Source organism: Lepisosteus platostomus, chromosome 22 (assembly GCF_059453375.1).
Source record: "Lepisosteus platostomus isolate fLepPlt1 chromosome 22, fLepPlt1.hap1, whole genome shotgun sequence".
Taxonomy (NCBI): domain Eukaryota; kingdom Metazoa; phylum Chordata; class Actinopteri; order Semionotiformes; family Lepisosteidae; genus Lepisosteus; species Lepisosteus platostomus.
Window position 1 is genome coordinate 334464 of NC_142632.1, and position 17586 is coordinate 352049.

At 45.9% G+C, this 17586-nt stretch overlaps 4 non-coding genes across 4 annotated transcripts; 1 reads left to right on the forward strand and 3 right to left on the reverse strand.

Moving 5' to 3' along the window:
- Positions 1-939: 939 nt before the first annotated feature.
- Positions 940-1021, reverse strand: trnas-gcu (transfer RNA serine (anticodon GCU)). Its single transcript has one exon. It is a non-coding gene; the product is annotated as a tRNA-Ser (tRNA).
- A 5811-nt stretch (positions 1022-6832) lies between these two features.
- Positions 6833-6906, forward strand: trnan-guu (transfer RNA asparagine (anticodon GUU)). Its single transcript has one exon. It is a non-coding gene; the product is annotated as a tRNA-Asn (tRNA).
- Positions 6907-11917: 5011 nt separating this feature from the next.
- Positions 11918-11988, reverse strand: trnag-gcc (transfer RNA glycine (anticodon GCC)). Its single transcript has one exon. It is a non-coding gene; the product is annotated as a tRNA-Gly (tRNA).
- A 4905-nt stretch (positions 11989-16893) lies between these two features.
- Positions 16894-16966, reverse strand: trnak-cuu (transfer RNA lysine (anticodon CUU)). Its single transcript has one exon. It is a non-coding gene; the product is annotated as a tRNA-Lys (tRNA).
- Between the last annotated feature and the right edge of the window lie 620 nt (positions 16967-17586).

The window sequence follows — 17586 nt, forward strand, 5'->3', positions numbered from 1 at the left end:
ATCCTACCACTGCAACACGGGGAATAGAGAGAAATGAGCACACGCTACGAATCGTCTCAATCACTCCCTAGAGTCGTAAGGCGCATTGAAGGGTGCACCCACATCATTAATCGTTGCGCCTCTGTGAAAGGAAAGCTCTTGGGCAGTCTTTGAAACAGCTCGGATGAAACACTTGATTGCTTCCATGTGCATCTGGAGCCCACTTCTTATTTTCACTTCACGCCGCCCAAAGCATTTCTAAAACAGGAGATTCGCGTTTGGGAATGCGCCCTGCCCTACAAATAAAACAGGTCTACGGGTCTGAAACCTGCTCCACAGAAAACAGCTCTGTTGCGCTTTTGATCAAAGGGAGATTCACTGTTCTTACTTTTTGATGACATAACACCCAAAGGGGCTTCTTTGGAGCTGGATTCCAACCAGCATCCTTAAGTTTCTTGGCGGTATCCTTTACAGTCCTCTGTTCGGTCGACAAGGGACTGAAGGGGGCAGCTTTCCTCACACATACAGTGCAATGTACTGTAGTGTTCCCCTTCATCGAATTCGCAGTTCTGCATCAGACCTCTAACTCGTTTCCTTAGCTTGGATTTAAGCCACGAAGCAGGCTTCTACTGTATAAACGTCTAGAGGAATCACAAACTATTTGAGAGGCCACCATCCCAGGGGGAACTGACAAAGTCTATCCCTAAACACCTAGCGCAGTCTCTCGAGAGACTGTCAAAAATCGCTTTCTCTGTTTGCGTTGCAAGTAAGTGAAAACGCGGTCTCAAACCAGAGCTACTTGGCAGCAGCGGCACGTAAATACCATTACTGTTACTGCTCGATACCGACGTTAGCCTACTATACCATGTTCAGCCACCGCTAGAAAATGTACAGCTCTAGAACCGGAGCAAACGACAGGATGGCCAATGCCAAACGGGCACACGTGTCAGACATGGAGCGCGACGAGGATGGGATTTGAACCCATGCGTGCAGAGCACAATGGATTAGCAGTCCATCGCCTTAACCACTCGGCCACCTCGTCGACAGACGTGGGCTGTCCGGACATGGGTTGGCGCGCTCCAGATGATCTTTTTCTTTTTTTTCCCTCGTACTCGAGGGTCATTTTCCTGTTCCACATGCGATTTCAACATTTTCCTTGGGAGATGTCAAGCCAGCAAGCCACTGCTGTGGTTCAATGGCCAGTGTGGAGATCAGTGGCCCTGTTGTACACAGAAAGCACATCGAGCTCCTTGGACATGAAAAGTTCCAGATAAAAGCCATTTGTCACCCTTTCTCTTGGTGTTGATGTTGCTATTGTATGTAAAGGTGGCAACTTGCTCAGCGAGCAGGCGGAGCACACACCGAATGCAGATGTGTCTGAGTGGTGTGTCCAAGTGGCTGCAAAAGGACAGCGCTCCTGGGGCGCCGTGGCTTAGTTGCTTAAAGCGCCTGCCTAGTAAACAGGAGACCCTGGCTCTGAATCCCAGCGGTGCCTTTTTTGTTCTGTCTTCTCGAACAGAACTGGTCATTATGGACAACCGCCTACGGCTAGACTTAATTAAATGCAAGCATTCATTTCCTGTCTTGAACGACTTGTTTTTCTTAAAATGGATGCAACTTGCAAAACATGAAATACAAACCTTGCTAATCAGCGCTCGCGGCTGGCAAAAAAAAAAAAAGAGGTCAGCAATGTTTTTTTCTTTAACCTTAACCCTGCTAATGGAGAAGAGTTAAACGACCGAGTCTATGCAGCTTAAACGGTCCGCACGTCGGGTTCTTAGCTGAAAGGGTGGTAAATCACACTCACCCCAATCCTTAATCTTTTAAAGAGGATACAAAATTGAACCTAGTCGCCACATCACATACATCCTGTTCAACGATAAATAGGTAACATCTGTAGTGTGCTCTCTGAAGGCACTAGTTCTGTAGGATTTGGGATTTACTGAGACAATTATTCATTGTAGCAGTAAATCACAAAGTTGATTCTTTTGATGGCTTTAGAATCCAACCATGCGACATAACTCAAACAACGCACACACACAGGTACTAATACACGAGGATACATTTATTAATACATAGAATATGCATGTAAACCTAACAGATCTTATCGAGAGGGTTATCAGAATACAAAAGGTATATATTCAGTCAGTTACAAAGAGTTACATATATCAAGAGGACATACGTTCAGTATATCATTCATTTAGACCGTTTCGTAAATGAACTTGGTTATAACTTCTACACTAGATACTCAAAACAAGTACATAACTCTTAGGAATTAAATTGATATCAACTGGTTGGGATAACAATTGAATTCTCGAGCTGTCATGCAGTGAAGTTGAATACTCATCCAATCTCTGGGGATTCAGATCTCCTGCGGGCACAAAGAAGCAGTTGCAGGCTTGTTGCTGTCTAATCCGCGCTCTCTGGCTCTATGCCAGGCTTTGCTGTTCAGCTTGCGACGGTGCTCTGGTGATGTTGACCTTGGGGTTGTAGACCACTTGGATGAGGCTCTCTCTTGGAATCTTGCAGACCTTTAGGCGCCAATGGATGACCATTGATCATGATAGCCAGGCTTAGCTAAGTGCATCCCCATTTGGGAGCTGTACCTTATCAAAAGAAAACATCTTTAAATCAGTCTGCATGAATAGCTTCTCTGTGACTGCACCACAGAGATGAAGAGGGAGATGGGGCCTCATTTGGGAAAGCACAGCAACACTTAATTCTGTCTTATTAATAAGCCTCGCCGCTACAGTACGTACAGTTATAATTCAATCTGAATTAAAAACTACATGTCCCAGTTACCATGGTGGTGCTTGTGATCATTGCGTTTAACCAACAAAACAGGGCGAAAAAATCAGTCACATGACTTTGTGGCTGAGTTTAGAAAGCTTAACGTATCAGCAAGACAGCAAAGACATTTTTCCAAGAAAGTTTAGCCTTTGTCACTAATGAAACCGCTAAATAAAGACATAAATATGGAAATTGACAATTAATTGACTTTTATATTTCTAAATATCACAACATGTTCGAATCCAAGTCATTTTTAATAACAATGGGTAAACTGGGTAAACTATCACAAAGCTTTAAAAAACTTAACATTTTTATTATCAACAAATTGTAAATACGATGTTTACATTGGCATTATTCATTTTTCACTTGAGTATATGGAGGATTGTGAGAGCAGACCCCCCCTCTTAGGCTACATTTTTAATAAGAAATGGAGGCTGTATGCGTTACAATATAAACATTTACTGTCAAACTTTAAATCAACAGTTGATTTAAAGACAATCTGTCAAAGTGCAATGAAACACAATATTGTTGTTGTTGTTGTTGTTATTGTTGTTTTTATCCTGTAAAGCGTTTTGAGAAGCCACCTTTAAAGGCGCTATATAAAGGCGCTGATTCTTATGGAATGTGTTTACTTTCTTCTTTTTTTTCAGCATAGAATAAACCTGTTACAGTACTTGATTCTTATGGATGCCCGGTTCCGCCGGGGATTCAAAATAAAACATGGAATCACGTGTCTAAGGAAATAGCATTATAACTATATCCATGTACAAACAGTAGCATGTTACATTATTAATTTGGGTGTCTCCTCTTGCCAGAAAGCGCTAAATTGCATTTTGAGTGCGGTTTTTGACTTTTTTTAAATTACAACCCATACATAAGCTGATACTGTTTAGACTTTTAATTATTTTAAACTGTATTACAGCAGCACAATGTGCTTTTTCACGAAACCTAGAGTACTGAAATGTCTTGCGTTGTACAGCTTTTCAGCTAAATATATTTATCGCTTACACCTGACACTTGATGTGCCCGACAAAAACCAGTTGAACAGCTCTGTTGGAGGTTTGCAGATCAGATCAGATTCCCTTCCCCCCACAGAAAGACAGACTTATTAGTCGCTATTCACTGCGACAGCAGCTCCAATTTCAGGCGTAAGCGATAGATCCCAGTTTAGCCGATCTTGTTACAGCATGTTCCAGTTTACTCTTATTAACCATATTAATTTTAAGTGCTTAATGACATTTTTTGACCACGCACGAATATTCTTATGTCCATACCTTTGCAAGGGAATCAGTGTGAATTGTAATACTAATTAAATAACCGCGGGCACTTTCCACCCCCTCTGACAGCAGGAACATAACCCATTCTCAGCTCAGCAGCTCATTACAATATAGGGTGTTCAAATCTTTTGCTGCCTCAAAAAGCTTTAGAGAACTTAACATTTCTATTATCAACAAATTGTAAATACGACGTTTACATTGGCATTACTAATTTTTCACTTGAGTGTATGGAGGATTGTCAGCTGTCACTGAGAGCAGTTAATTAAATGTATTTTTTGATTCACAATCAGACAAATGCAACATAAATTATCTTTGTCTTCTAAGTATATTAATAAACTTTCAGCATAGCTTTCTCCTAGTTTAGATTAATTTTTCTTGGGATTTTGGGATCAAACGTGGAAAGATTAGATTAGTAATCGTTTTTATTTTTTAAATACATTTTAGAAAAGTGTAATCTATACTTAAAAGCTGTATAAAAGCTGTATAAAAGACACTCGATATTAATGGAGTTTAGTTGATACTTTTTAAACTTTTAATTATTTCAAATTGTATTACAGCATTGTACACATGCTTAAAAGAGAAGAAAACGCAAGCCTTCTTCAGGTGTGAGGGCATTCTGCTCAGAATGAAACACTAAAATGTAATGTAGGCTCTGAATGGGTTCAATTATGATTTGGGCTTGATTAAGGTCGCTGCCTTTCATCCAAAATCCTGCTTGAATCCTTCTAAACTAAAAATTAGACATGAGCAGGGGCTCTGGTGAAATTTCTCTTTTTTTAATTTCTCTTTTTTTCTTGGAAAAATAACTTACCCGCTGCAATCCGGGCACAGAAGGATTAAAAGAAGCCAGACAGGCAGGGGGAAGAGTGAGTTCTAGATAAAGAGGTATCCAGGTAACAGTGAAGGTAACAGCCGCAGACGTGGCCTACTTAGCCCGCCAGGGTTACCCTACTCTCCCGGAGGAGGCCCACCGGGAAATAGCGCTCCAGGCGTTCCTGGCCCCGGCGCCGACTGAGGTGCAGTGCCACGTGATGCTGGCCGCACTGGTCCCCTTGGAGCAGGCCCTGGCTCTGGCTGAGCAGACTGATGCCGTATTCGAGGAAACCGGTGGGCGCCAACGGAGGGGCGCACGGGGAATCAGATGGGGAGGAGGAGACGCCCAGCGCGACGATGCTGGGGGAGCGATGACGGCTGGTCATCTGCCCCTGCTGTGGGGAGAGGGGACACATCGCAGGCAACATGAAATTGTCAGGGACATTCAGCTATATACAAAGAAGAGACAGACAAAGTAATAATTCTATATTAACGTGGCCTACATATTGACGCAATGATCAAACTAACTGACATGTTCTGATTCAGATCCCCTGCAGTTCATAATAATTAGAACAATAGGAATGCTGAGTCCTCCCCACCCTACTGAGCACAAATTCAGCTGCTCTCCAGTTCTGTTCTGCATGTTTTTTCATTGCAATTGAGCTCGGAGCTGGAGATGATCTCCATACAGTTCTGTGTTAACTAGCCCGCACTTGCGTGCTAATTTACGGGTTGTGGCAAATGCTTTTTTATAGTTCATATACATGACGGCAACCTGTTACCGAGGAACCTGAGAGGTTTAAAAGCCTCACGAGCCAGGCAGGACTCCAACCTACAATCTTCTGATTCGAAGTCAAACGTGTTATCCATTACGACACTGGCCCATGGAACATGCGCTTGCACTCTACCACAGAGAACAGAAAAAGTGTTGATGTGTCGTGCTGAAATTCCGATTGATTTTGAATTCAAAGAAAAAAGGTTTTCTTCCAAAACACCATGAAATTGTCACATCTTGCAGACAATAGGTGTATTCCATGTTGAAAAGAGAAGAAAGAAAACCATGGAGCCTTTTACAGGTGTGAGGCTTCTTCAGGTGTGAGAAGACCTCACAGTCGAAATGCTGTGTTTCCGTTCTTCTCTTTTCAGCATGCAATAAACCTATTACTTGATCCTTTGCAGCCGAGGCATGCTGAAGTAGCTACCCAGCTGAACATCTAGCAGACTCTACAGTACTTCTCTCCTGTAGAAGTAAAGCAGGGCTTGCTGGGTGAGCTTTTGCTCCGGTAAATTAGGTCACGTGTCATGTTAAATCACTTCTTCTAAACACATCATTTGCTGGTGCTAGCTTTCCCCATGAAAAGAGACATTTCCCTTACAGTACATGACATATCGTTTTTATTCTATCAATAAGTATAGAAATTAAACAAAAGAAAAAATGGTGTCGCCAAAGAATGCACAGCTCTGTCGCCTTGGGGAGGTGTCAAGGGCATCGAGCTCCTTGGACATGAAAAGTGCCCGATAAATGCCATTTCTCATCATTTCTCTTGGCGTCAGTTCTGCTATTAAATGGGACGGAGGCAACGGGCTCAGAGAGCAGGTTAAGTGCACACCGAATGCAGATGTGTCTAAGTGTCTGTAAAAGCGCGGTGCTCCGCTGGTGCTGTTCCCTAGTGGCTTAAAGTGCCCGCCTAGTAAGCAGGCGATCCTGGGTCTGAATACCAGCGGTGCCTCTCTCCGTGTCTTGTTGTGCCGAATGTCTCATTTCAGACAAACATGTACAGCTTGGTTCAGTTTAATGCAAGAATTCATTTCCTTTCTGGAATAACTTGTTTTTGAAGAAATCCATACAGCTTGTGAAAGATGAAATCCATTTCTTGGTTGTCAGTGGAAAAAGATTGCCGGCTGCAAGAAGCGCAAGTGATTGTTTTCTTTGACCATAAACCTGCAAATGTAGAGAGCACAAGCAGCCGTCAGTCTCTGTGGCGCAATCGGTTAGCGCGTTCGGCTGTTAACCGAAAGGTTGGTGGTTCAAGCCCACCCAGGGACGCATGTCTCAGTTTTTCCAATGTAAACATCATCACCGCTAAAGAAGATGGTGCAGAAGGCTCCACAGTCGAAACATTGTGCTTCTTTTCTTCTCTTTTCAGCATGGAGTAAACCTTTGCTTGATCCTTTGCAGCCTACGCATGCTGACACAGCTACCTTTCTCTTAACGCGCCTCAATCATTATTCACCAAAACCATCAGCAGAATGTGTCGCCTTTGTGGTGATGTCACTCCTCTGCTTCACAAATGTCCTTAGTGACGGACCATTCCTTTCTGCCATTTTTCCGGAGCGGTTATTGATTGCTCCATCATTTCCCTCATACTTTCCATCCCTAGATTGAAAAAAAAAACAGAAACAGGCTGACAGGACGACAATCAAATTGCAAAAACTCATCAAAGCACTCGATAGAGTATTTGAATCCACAAGTAGCTACGAGCAACTTTGTCCTGGCTTGCATGAAAGTCGGAAAATGTCAAAAAGAAAAAGATGGTGGCTTTTTCATATTTGTTCTTTTATTTTTAGTTCGTTGGCTCTTCTGTCCATTGTCCTCCTGCCTGGCTCTTGACCTGTGACTGTCTGAACGCACACGTTAGACTTTCAGGCGGGGGATTTGTCCTGAGCCTCTGTGAAAGACCCACCCACCCCCATAAATAACTGCTCTAGAAAAACATGATTGCAAAACTAAACCACAGCTTAAAGAGGAGCTTGTCATGACCGCCAGGCAGTTAAGACCAACTCTTAAGCGATCTAATCAGCACCAGCAGTGGGTGATTATTAACAAACGCTGCCGCACGAGTTAACCCACCTGCACACACTCCACCGTGCGGTACACAGTGCTATTTTTACCATCTTTACCTGCTTCCCGCTGCTCGGTATTGAGTCTATTCCTTGAGAGCTCTACCTGGCATTTTTTCCATTACCTCGTTTATTCTGGATATTGGACTCCCCTTCTGCCTTTTTGACTTGCAGGCATCGTGCTGTCTCACTGCAATACTATACCACTGGAGGAAACAGTCCATCTGGCCATGAAACTCATTTGAACGTCTAGCTACAGCAACTAACAATATCATGATTTATTCAGGATGTGTGGAATCAGAACATCCCGGAGACAGCTTCCGAAATCGTGACAAGGGCTCCGTCGGAAACAAAGGGCGTTGTGAGAAAACCGTTGCTTATTTTCAGCAGCAGAAATACAACCCTTTAAATACAAGATGACAGAACAATGACGAAGGGCATGCCGGGAGGAACTCATGCACTACAGAGGAAAGGGGGCGGGCACGTACAGTTCACATTCAAGCCACAAGTACTCTTCTCGGATGTTGCATAAACAAATCCTAACGTCCTGAAAGCATTGCAGCATGTTTGTGTCCCACTTCCCGTGGTTGCAGGACGACTGACACGAACGGACAAACACAATCTGTGGCGTTTAGCGTGACATAGTCTTGCAGGCATCGTGCTGTCTCACTGCAATACTATACCGCTGGAGGAAACAGCCCGGGTTCGATGAGCCTTGGAATGTGACTAGGAAAGTGAAGCCTTTTGAAAGAGGTAAAACACTGCTCAAAGGAACTGAGGGAGAATCTTACAGGGGATTCTGAGCGGTGTCTAAATAAATAAATTCTTCAGTGTCTGCGGATGGCATTTTGCAGCTGGAAACAGATGTCGACGCTTTTTGAACAGAGCACCAAAAAAGCGTCTTTTTTGAAGGTACAGGTATTGAGCATTGGTGGTTCAGTGGAAGAATTCTTGCCTGCCAAGTAAGAGGCTCGGGTTCGATTCTTGGCCAATGCAGTGGCTTTTGCATGCTCACCACTATACCACCAACACACGCCCACAGGATCCCAGCAGGACACCACCAGAGAATGCTCACGATTTCGGAAGCTGTCTCCGGGACGTGCTGATTCCACACATCCTGAATAAATCATGATATTGTTAGTTGCTGTAGCTAGACGTTCAAATGAGTTTCATGGCCAGATGGACTGTTTCCTCCAGCGGTATAGTATTGCAGTGAGACAGCACGATGCCTGCAAGACTATGTCACGCTAAACGCTACAGATTGTGTTTGTGTTGGACAGTTGGACCCTACAGCTGGACCCTCATAGACAACCTGAATAGCTTATTCAGAAGCAGTGCTGGACCGGGAACGAACCAGCTTCTTCCCAGGCACAAGAGTGACTTGTAAGGACTCGCGGTCCCACTCTGTGCATAGAGACTTTCTACCAGCCAGCCGGACTGCTGGTAGATCCCCTCGGAGCAACGACTGCCCTGCGTGGATGTCTAGACAAGGACCGGAGGTCTGTAATAGCTTTGAGGAGCTGTGTCAGGCAATGATCGGAGAATTTTCGGCTTTTATCGATCCCATAGCTGCCGTGGCCGCTGTGCACCATATTAAGCACGAAAAAGCTGAAGCCCCTCGCGACTATTATCAGAGGCTTAGGCGCACTTATTTTGCAGGGCGGAATGAAGAGGGTTGCGAAGAGAACGTGAATTTCAAAGGTTTATTCATTGCTAATCTGCATCCCTCAGTCAGGAAAATGATTGTGATGCACACTGATGCAAAAGCGATGAAAATGGCTGACATTAGAAGGTTGGCTCAAAAAGCCTGGGGAGCTGAAGTCTCTGCTTCCTCAGAGCGAAAACCTGCTAAAACGGCCGTGTTCGCCACTAAAGCCAGCAGGGTTGACGACTCGCCTCAGCTCGAGGCAGCTGAGGTTCCTGAGCTCGCTAAGCCCCGGCGCAAAATAGGCAGGCAGGACTGCACTAAGCGTCAGAGCCGCCGTGAGCGCTACGGGGAAGGCAAGGGCTCAGGCAGAGTCTATCATAAGACTGGACGAAGGGAGTCGACTGCAGCCCGCCTGGCCAGGCTTGAACAAGCCCTGCCTGAGAGATCAGGACAGGGTAAACCTTCCGCACCGAATGCCGGAAGTGTGAATGAGCTTAGGGGGACCACGCCCCTTCTCACTGGAGGAGGCGGGGATCCGTCCCAAGCCCCTCCCTCAGTCTATCTGATTGGGTGGGAGGGTTCCTGCCTGGAAGAAGGCTGTGACTCTGAGTTGGGCGCTGACCCCGCCCCTGAAGTCAAAGAAAAGGCAGGCTTCCAACAATTCTTAGGGAATCTCAGCCAGAAAGGCAAAGCAAGGCATATTTATATCAAGGTTTCTCTTGAAAACGTCTTAGATAGAGAAGCACTGATTGACACTGGGGCTGAAATTAGTTTGATGTCAGCCGATCTACTCAGCGAGCTCAAACGAGTAGCGAAAGGAAAAGGCATCAGACTTAAGGTAGAACCGTGTAAGATAGATATTTCCAGCTATACCCAGGATCATGCCAGGATCACACACCGAGTGTGGGTGGCACTTAGGTTCGGGCCAATGAACGTGGTGCATCCTGTTTACATCTCTAGGTTTAAAACAGAGCCACTACTCATTGGCCAAGACCTGCTTGACAGGCTGGAGCCTCTGGTGGACTGCCAGCGTGGAAAATTGTGGGCTCAGGTCAAAAACCCTAAGCCTGTTGCACAGCAAAAAGGGGGATTCAGTGGTTATGCTGTGATCACACAGTGCCCACTGAACACTATAGCTGAGTTGGAGGTTCCTCCTGGTTCCTCTGGACGAGAATAAATGTCTCTTCTTGCTTTCCAAAACTACAGGGAAGTCCTGCCCAGGCCAGCACTCCCACGGTCTCCCAACTACAGGAGCAGTGCTCCAAGCAGCTGCTTGACCCGCCAGGTAAAGCACACCCCCTTTTCATCCCTGAAGAAGAGTGGATCTCCCTGTCCGGTAATGAATGGGAGTCCTTTCTGTGCACCCTGGTACCTCAGGGGGTCCAGGAATACCACCCCATGGTGGTGGGAGGGGGTCCAGGTGGCAGAAGTGCAGGTTGATGATGTAATTCTTAGCCTCAGCTCTGAGAAGTCCATAATCAGTGAAGGTCTGTTCGAGGACCTGTCGCCAAGCTGTCAAGTGACCCTGGTGACGCAGTCACAGGTTCTGTGGTGGGCACCCCCATCTCATAGGTCCATTTGGAGCAAAGGAAGCTGTGTAGCTTCCATCTCCATCGGAAAAAGGAAGTTTGCTCACTACTTCCTATTGGAAGTACCTATTGGTTCGACTGGGCGCCCAGCTGGACACAGTAAACAGTGTGCTGTGGACACGGGTGGACCCAGATGCCCACTCTCTAAGCGGTGACCCCGAGAACATTCGGTCAGGTCAGACGATTCCTCAGGCCTGCCAGGTAGTAAACGAATCGGACCTGATCGTTCCTGCGTCAACAGCAGGGTTTCCAGTACGCCTTGTCCTAAAGAAGGGACAGAGAATGGACGCTGAGATGGTTTTCTTCCAACCATCAGCTCAGTTTATCAGACTGAACCTAGCAGTCTGTTGTACCCCCAGACTGGAACGGAATGGCCGAGCCACCTGCCTGTTGGTGCAGAACATAGCAAAACAAGATGTCAAAATCCCTGCTCGCACTGACATGGGACTGGTAATTGACAATGGTTTCTATGATTTCGAACTAGCCATCCCAGTACTGGGGCAGCTCCCTGGTCCCTTGGCCAGGGAGGGGGGAACCGAGCAGGTGTACTACACCTACCCCCGGCGGATGATTGCAATTATGCCAATAGAGGGATTCTGCAACCAGGAGGTGTGCAGGGTGGACCTTAGCGATAAGGATGAGATGGTTGTGTACACAGTACACGCAGGTGTTCCGATGGACCACTCAGCCGAGAGTACGACCCGGGATACCGCCATGCCGTCAAAAGCGGGGTTCCTAGAGCAGGTACAGGAACAGGTTGGCAAGGCAGATGCCCTGGAAACGGAAAGCCAGCGTCAGCAGCTGCGTCAGAATTTCCAGGATTTCCGGGAAGTGTTTGCACGGGACGCCTATGACTGCGGGGTGACGGATTTGAACACAGTGCGCATTCCAACGGCCCCTGGCGCCCGCCCAACCTATGTCAGGCAGTATCGCATTCCCCTCACGGCATACGAGTCCATAAAGCAGACGTTGGATGCCACTGCATTGGCCAGGAATCGAACCTGAGCCTCTTACTTGGCAGGCAAGAATTCTTCCACTGAACCACCAATGCTCAATACCTGTACCTTCAAAAAAGACGCTTTTTTGGTGCTCTGTTCAAAAAGCGTCGACATCTGTTTCCAGCTGCAAAATGCCATCCGCAGACACTGAAGAATTTATTTATTTAGACACCGCTCAGAATCCCCTGTAAGATTCTCCCTCAGTTCCTTTGAGCAGTGTTTTACCTCTTTCAAAAGGCTTCACTTTCCTAGTCACATTCCAAGGCTCATCGAACCCGGGCTGTTTCCTCCAGCGGTATAGTATTGCAGTGAGACAGCACGATGCCTGCAAGACTATGTCACGCTAAACGCCACAGATTGTGTTTGTCCAAATTTGAACTTTCACAAAAGCATGCTAGCAGACAAATGCGCCTCAGAGGACTTAAGGCTGGCTGTTATATGCTGGAATTACCTTTTTTTGACGCTCTTACGAATGCGATGTCAACGAAAACAGAACAAAGCACAAAAAAACCCTCAAGTCCTGCAGTTGGATAGAATGCCGTTACACGTCCAAGCCGTATTTGACTTCATCCTACCATTGCAACACGGGGCGTATATGGAAACGAACACACGCTACGAATTGTCTCTAATCAGTCCCTACAGTTGTAAGGCGCCTGGAAGCATGCACCCCCATCATTAATCTTTGCGCATCTGTGCAAGGTAAACTCTGGAGCAGTCTTTGAAACGGCTCAAAGGAAACACGTGATTGATTCCATGTGCATCTGGGGTTCATATCTTATTTACATTTAATTCAAGGGAAAGGCTTGGGTCAGTTTCAGACGGCCTCCAACAGCGAGATTCAAGCGCCCCACCTTCAGCCCAATCTGCGCCACCAGAACGCCAACGGCTCCTCTGCGCTCCGGGGTGCGGTTGTGACCCCGTAACCTAAAGTGTTGGTGGCAGACAAATGGAGACTAACAGGTGACGTCCTAGGACATGACTACATTGTGACACTCGGTGGGGATGGTGACCATTGCTTGGAAAAGAGTGCGAGGCCCCTTTAGAAAAACATTTTGTTAACAGGCATTCTGCCTCAGCCTAAACACCTATAGCTTGAAAAGCGCATGCTATTAGACAGGCACCTCTGCAAGACCTTAAGAGTCTCTTAAACTAGTGATAGTAAGGTGTTCCCAATGGGCGATGTTCGGCTTTCAAATCATCTCTCCTTGGAAGCGCCGAGATGCAGCTGTTTAAGGCTTAGAAGCACCTGACTGTTTCACTACCTAGCTGATCACTGTCAGTCAGGGAGCTCAGAGGTGAAAAGCCTGTCTGAGAGACAATTCGCCGTCGATCAGTTCAATATGTTCCGTACCAGCTCGGCGCACCTGAGATCATCTTGGTAGCCGTGTAGCTCAGATGATTGAGAGCGTGTGTGTGTGTACCACCGTGATTGGATGCCGGTCCTTCTCAGGTCACAGTAAACCTTCTGCTGCCTAACTTCCCTTATTTTTGGGGATCCCTTTGAAAAAGCAAAGGAAAAAAAAACTGGCTCTTCATCAGCGTGATCAACCTCACCCAGTGTGGCGCAGTGGCCTAATGGCTAAGGCACTGGCATTCTAAGCCAGGGATTGTGGGTTCGAGTCCCATCTGGGGTGCTCCTGTCCCCTTTTGAGAGTACAAATGTCCTTGCAATTTGCGAAGCTACAACCCCACCTTACTCCGTGAGCGGCTCTGCTTTTCTCTCACATACAGTTGGAAGAAAAACTTTTGTAAACAGCCCTTCGGAATGATGTGGATTTCTGCATGAATGGCTCCTAACATGTGATCTTATCTTTATCTAAGTCATAATAATCAATAAAGAGAGTCTGATTTAACAAACAACACACGCCCAACATTTGACATTGCTGTTTTAACAAATGTTTTAAACAATCAAGGTCATTGATGGAAAAAGTACGTGAACCCTTATATTAAGGAGCTAGTGGAACCTCCTTTATTGACAAAAACCTCAACCCCCACTTTCTGTAGCGGCTGGTCAGACCTGAGCAGCGGTTAGGAGGTATTTTGGCCTATTCCTCTATGCAAAACTGTTTCAGTTCATGTATATTTTTGGGATGTCTTGCGCTGAACGGCCTGCTTCAGATCATGCCACAGCACTTCAATGGGATTGGGGTCAGGACTCTTACTTGGCCATCCCAAAATACGGAATTTCTTCTGTTTCAGCCACTCTGTTGTTGATGTACTCCTTTATTTTTGTCATGCTGCATGACCCAGCGTCTTTCGAGTTTTAGATCACAGGCAGACACCCTGACATTCTGCTGTAGAATTTCCTGATACATCTTGGAATTCATCGGTCCCTCGATGATTGCAAGCCGTACAGCCTCCGCCATGCTTCCCAGGTGGGATGAGGTTTTGGAGTTGGTATGCAGTGTTTTGTTATCTCCAAACATAACGCTGTGCACATTTACCAACAAGTTCAACTTTTGTCACGTCTGTCCACAGAACATTGTTCCAGGAGTTGCTGTGGAACATCCATGTGGTCTTTAGCAAACTTGAGAGGGGCAGTGGTGGTTTTTTTGTTGGGGAGAGCAGTGGTTTCCTCCGTGGTGACCTCGGATGATCACCACTCCTGTTCAGATTTCTTCTTATGGTGGACTCATGAACACAGACGTAAGACAAAGTCAACCACCTGTTCGCTAGATCCCATCCCCACTCAGCTAGTCAAAGATTCCCTCGAAGGACTGGCAGGACCTATAATTAGTATGATGAATGCATCGCTTGCGTCAGGCGTTGTACCTGATCAATTTAAGGTAGCAGTTGTTAGACCGCTCCTTAAGAAGTCAAATTTGGATCCACAAGTTCTTAACAACTACAGGCCTGTCTCAAAGGTCCCATTTCAATCTAAAAGTCTTGAGAGAATAGTTGTTGCCCAACGTCAATCGTATCTGGATTCAAATAATATAATTGAGAAATTTCAGTCTGGTTTCTGAAACTGCATTAACGAGAGTCGTAAATGATATTCTCTTAGCTACTGATGCGGGGAATGCAACAGTGCTTGTGCTTCTAGATCTTAGAGCTGCCTTTGACACGGTTGACCTCTCTGTTTTGTTACACAGGCTTGAGTTTGAGGTTGGCTTATCTGGAACCGTCCTTCAGTGGTTTACTTCACATTTTACTCATCGTTTTCATTATGTTCAAATATCTAATAATTGTACTGCTTCATCAACGTCACCAGTTCAATTTGGGGTACCAGACGGATCAGTGCCGGGACCAATATTGCTCTCTCTCTCTACATGCTGCTGCTAGGTAGGATAATAAGAAAAAATAATATGAACTTTCATTCATATGCTGATGACACTCAAATAAACATTTTGTTTCCACCAAATGACAACTCTTCTATTATCACTTTAGTTAAATGCATTAATGAAGGAAAGACTTGGATGTGTGAAAACTTTTTGTAACTCAACTCTGAGAAAACTGAGGATCTGTTGATCGGAGGCAACAATACTGATAGGACTACTATAACTTCAGCACTTAACTCAGAGGATTTAAACATTTGCCTCAAAGAGACAGCACGTAACCTAGGCGGCATATTAGACACAAGGCTCTTAACAACTTGCATTGTTAAGTGCCTTGGGACAACCTTGTTGTGAAAGGCGCTATATAGAAATACATTGATTTGAACTGAATTGACAATGTAAAATGTTGTGTGTTGTTTGTTAAACAAGACTGTCTTTATTTATTATTATGCGTCAGATGAAGATCAGATCACATTTTAAGAGCCATTCATGTAGAAATCCAGATCATTCGTGTTTTAAAAGTCGCGGGAAAAGCGAAACGGATGCTTTTCCTTTGTTGCGCAGACACACGACGACACCGTAGGCGGCAGGACTCGAAGCTTCGCAGGGAGACCCCGACGGCTTTCTAATCCATCGCCCTAACCACTCGGCCACGGCTGCAGCGTGCGCTGCTTTCTTGATACAGTCTAACATAGAGTGCCGGGCGGCGGTGGAAACCTTTTTCAAAGTCGCTTTTGGTTTAACAACAACAAAAAAAAATTTCACAAAATGCATGCTAGCAGACAAATGCGCCTCGGAGAACTTAAGGCTGGCTTCAAGTTGGAATGATAGTCTCCCCGTCCGGTCAGGAAAAGGGAACTTTGTTAGACAGAAAGAAGGAAGTAACAATAACGGAGAATTGTGTGCAAGGATTTTAGAAGCTGCGCAGCCCTGCAGTTTCAATAGCCCTTTTATTCGTGTTAGATGCTGGAATTGCCTTTTTTTGACGCTCTTACGAATGCGATGTCAACGAAAACAGAACAAAGCACAAAAAACCCTCAAGTCCTGCAGTTGGATAGTTGTATAGAATGCCGTTACGCGTCCAAGACGTATTTTCAAGACGTGATTCCCTGAATCCCAAAAATTTGTAAGTTCTTTGGATGATCTGTGGACCGATCTTTCACGATGAAGAATTCCTTAAGAAGAATAGATCTCGGCCCACCATCCCAATGCCTCCATCTCAAAACAGCAACCTCCCACTGCCCTTAGTCTGCAAGGCAGTCCTTTCAAGTGCGATGATGACGCCGGGACCTTCGTTGCCTATTGTACGAGCTGAACTTTTGTGCTCATCAATTCAACGCTCTTTCCATCAACTCATCTTGTCTTTTGACGCTTCGTGTTTTGTGCTCCTTTGACTATCGGCATATCGGGTGACTGCAAACACTGAAGTTCTTGCTTACGGAGTGTGGAACAGTGTTTTCAAGTGATCGCTGTTCTGTCATGTTGACGCCGAGTGAATCTTTCTTTGGCAACATGGGCAGGCTGACAGCAAAAGTAATGGCAAATTTCTTGACTTATTTCTGAATATGAATGTTCTTTAGAAAAGGGATGCGGCGTTGCTTCTCCCCCGTGTAAAGGTCACGCATTCCAGACGTGGTTATGAGCGAACAGTTGCCGCAAGTGTTTGAAAAGAGCAAGCAGCCATGCCCCGTGTGAGGATCAAACTCAGGACCTTCAGATAAAGAGACTGATGCGCTACCAACTACGCCAACGAGGCCAGCTGCAGTGCACAGCCGGAAAGTTTGCCTCATATGGATTTCAGTCGCCCGTTCCCTAATCTTCAGACGCCCTCTGCTGGATGTTACATTTGCCTTTTGATCTCACCGATACTTTTTTGGTCTGTTTCTGTTGCGAGTCTGTTTTTCAGATCTCACCTAGCACAAGTCTCTCTGGCTGAAGTGGCCTCTCTGCTTCAGCATCGTGCCCTCACTCAGCCATTAAAAACGTCACTCGGACTTCTGACATGCTGACATGAAATGTCAAGAGAGAGTGGCGGAGACGCTTAAGGCAGAGAGAAGATGAAGAGGGGGCGTGGCTGTGAAATGATTGACAGCTGCATGACGCTCTCCATGCAAGGTGTGACCACAGGCTAAAGGACACCTTTCGGCACATCAAGCTCTAAGCACACACCTGGAGGACGTGGGAAACGATCCCGCTACCTCTCGCATGCAAAGCGAGCGCCGTACCATGCAAGCTAACCCCCCTCGCTGGGGCTCATGCCTCGGTGTCGCCTAGTGCCGCTTGTTCCCCTCTTACCGGGTGCAGTTCACTGCCCTTCGTCTGCAAGGCAGTCGTGTAATTGCGGCTTTCTTGACTTATTGATGAAGGTCTGACTGG